Genomic DNA, 3721 nt, shown 5'->3' with positions numbered 1-3721 from the left:
CCGCTGGGTTCCAACAGTAGACCGAACCTCGAATAAATAAACTACTAACGAGGCTCTTCATGCAAGACAAGTTCAACTACGTGTCTAACGAGAGGGGGCGGTGATCTACATCATGAGAATCATGAGGATGATACGTGTTCAGTTTCATCAAGTCAATCTCCTAATTCTAGTGTAAAACAAATCTAGTGTAATGTTAAGAGTGATGACAGAAATCGTTGAAGCAAAATTGGAGGATTCCTAGTTTTCACGTTCACTGAACGAAGCATTGAGGATCACTCTACTCTTAAGTCTACTCTACTCTACTCTACTCTACTCTACTCTACTCTACTCTACTCTACTCTACTCTACTCTACTCTACTCTACTCTACTCTACTCTACTCTACTCTACTCTACTCTACTCTACTCTACTCTTAAGTTGAGTTTAACCTGTTTTGTTTGTTTGCTTGTTTACTGTAAGTGCAGCTAAATGACAACAACAACATTGTTCAGACATACACTTGTTTTTTAACAGGATCCTTCTATAAAGCCCGTGTGGTGCGACAGGAAGAGTTGAGTTAGTGAAACATCCGATCATCAGACTCGTCACTCCCCACATGGAACACGTTACACGCCACGACTGACACAGCCCAGGTCGCCTCTTCTTCGCGGAGCAAACGACAGGAAAACACGCCGTTCCCAGAGCCCTTCCCGGTGACCCGGTCCACCATCAGGCTATTTAGAGGGCCCCATTTACACCATTTATCGCACATCTGGGGTGAATCTGGGCCAACTGATTTGTTACGGTGTCCCTCCCCGGGACAACGGAAGTCCGGACTCATCTTTCAATCAAAGTTTGGCAAATCTAATGTGAGGACAGGGACTGACTGAAGAAATGAAGGAAAGACTGGTTTATCTTGTAACACTTTGTACGTACATGTGGCCTCGTGGCTGAAGTACGTTTCTATTACATCAATTTAGAACAATACTGTCACAGAAATTCAATTCAATTTCACCTAAAACTTCACATATTTCGTACTGTTCATTGAATGATAAGTTAAGATCGCAGACGATTGCATTACAATTACAGTCTCTGTTGTAAGCTTCGAAACAGAAAGGAGAAATCTTCGGAGTCATTTGTTGAAGTTCAGAGTCAAAACAGAATTTATGAAAGAGGCAAGTTTCCCAGAATGGCCAGATGATGTTGATGTTTTGATAAAATCCTTGTCTTGACATTTCTCCGGAAAGTATCAGCGACCAGCAAACCGTTTTTAATCCCCGCAATCGGTAAAACACAGAACAGACTAGTAGTAGTACCATTAATCAAGCATCAGCTGTCGGACTTGATTTAAAAGAGGAAGTGGTAGAATTACTTCGCCTAAAGACTTTCCAAACCGGCAAATGAAATCACCTTCTTCCAGGGGTTTCTTCTTACTTTTAGATCATAAATAAGAAAAGAATATCTAAGAAAGGAATATCTATGTAACACTTGTAGATCACGTCTGGTATGCACTCTTAGGAAATGGTTATAACGTCGAAGATAAAAGATCATAAAAGTGGGTAAAAGTGTTCGTGAATGGCGACCTCGGACCAGGCGCATGGACAGAGGGATGGGCAGAAACGCAGACACATTAGCCGCCGCCTCTTCAAATAAACAGGCGTGATGGCGGCCACTCTTCCCACAGAGAAGTCTACTTTCCCGCCAGTGTTTGTGTAACAACACCCTAAACAACCTGGCACTCGGGAACAGACTTTCTCATCAATGCGCACGGAATAAGCTGTAATCTCTGTCGTTGGTAAATCAACTTTTAATTCAATGAATTTCAATAACTCTTTGAAATAATCAAACATAAAAGCTCACATTATGACAGATCTCTACCTTTATCGTCATTGATGACATGAAAAGGCTCATCTACGTGTTTATTTGTACTTGTTTCCGAGTCCATCATGACTTAAGTGATCTATCTTCTTCATTCCGCACGGAGTAGAAAATGGAGGAGGGGGCTATTCGTAATTATCCAGTAAGACTGTTCAAAACTAACACTGACCTACAGAAACAGAACCTACATCTTTGTGCTATTAGTGTCATGTAAACTTTGATAAATGGTTTAGTAAATTACTAAAGGGCACCTTATTTCGGAATTGATGGTAGATGAAGTTTTTGATTGGGTACATATTTACATAAAAACACAAACACTGATTTGCCTGAAGATAAAGCTGAAGATAAATCAATTTGTAGACTTTGCTGTGTCGTGGATGGGAAAGATTATCACCAGCAGAAACGAGGAAAAGTGTACAATTGCAAATAAGTATGGAAAGTACATTTGAAGCAGATACAACTCTCATGATTTTCTATATACTACCTGTTCATGCTGTTGTAACCCTTTACATCTTAGAACTTTTAGATCTTGGAAGAAATGTGTAGCTAGATGAACCCCATATAGTGACTGTATAGATCCATATACATAGTACAATGTAATTGCTGTGTCAAATAGTATCTATATCTGTATATATATATATCTATACTTGCCGAAGTCTGTACAAAAGTCATGTGCCTTTGTTTTGTCAATAAAGTTCAAGAGATGTATTTTATGGGTCATTTCCTTCTCTTGTATTCTGTTCGTACTAAATTTAGTATCTACTGGACAGTGTATTTATAAAAACACATGCAGTTTACAAGTAAAAGCTTGACTACCTTATTGTCCTTAGCCTGGTATCGAGCCGTATCATAGCTCCCGAGTCTCTTCTGTCCTCTCTGCAAATGCATTACGTATTTACAGAAAGGACAGAAGAGATTCGGGAGCTATAATACGGCTGGATACCAGGCTATATTGTCCTTAGGTCATGGTACCTCAGGTAAGAGAACATGTGTCCTCCATTCGTGTCGGTGCGAGCTGATAGATTCTGTGGTGAGTAGTGTGACGGAGATAATCCGGGACATCACAAAAGGCAGATGTCCCGGATTAGGACCTGTCAGCGTGTCGGAGTGATGGTCTGGATCAGGTCTTGATGGTAAGATTACAACTTGAAACTGTCCATCTCTGAACATGGCTTGAAACTGTCCATCTCTGAACACGGCTTTTGCCAACAGAATCACTTTCTTTAATCCTGATCATCCACCATGTCATACAGACAAAAGAAGATGGGCTAAATGTGCACGCTCACTGCACTTGCGTCAAGATTGCGTCACTGCGGGGTTCGAAAGATACTCAACGAATTTCAGAGATGAACGGGTTTCCTAACTTTTTGTGTGACTTGTGTATTTCGTCGTCTTCTAAGTCAAACTTTTACGTATTACACAACATCTAAATTAAACAAAATCGGAGAAAAGAACAAAACAGTTACGCAGTGTTGCAACCCCGCAGTGACGCAAGCTTGACGCAAGCGCCGTGAGAGTAGTGCACCTAACTTTTAAGTTATGTCTTATAGGGTTATATGTCAGCCATAGTATCGCCCCTCCCCCCTTCTTATAAAGCGTTTTGAGGTGTGCGTTTTCAATGTAAAAAAATGACATTACACTGGACACAGCAAGAATGTAGATTTTTCAAACGTATAGAGGGTCTCTGGGAAAGAGTAGCCTGGTTTCCATACCCCACCCTCAGATATATCTTTCGTGTTGCACGATAGATACTTTGAGATCGGCTGGGGTTTGGTAACCCAGCTACCGGAATTATTGCTCTTTCGCTGTTCCCCTAATACTAGTATATATATATTATGGGGGTCTTTTCGTGACTAGCAAGCGAAA

This window comes from Branchiostoma floridae, chromosome 14, assembly GCF_000003815.2.
Source record: "Branchiostoma floridae strain S238N-H82 chromosome 14, Bfl_VNyyK, whole genome shotgun sequence".
NCBI classification, from domain to species: domain Eukaryota; kingdom Metazoa; phylum Chordata; class Leptocardii; order Amphioxiformes; family Branchiostomatidae; genus Branchiostoma; species Branchiostoma floridae.
Note: the sequence above shows the minus strand (reverse complement) of the source record.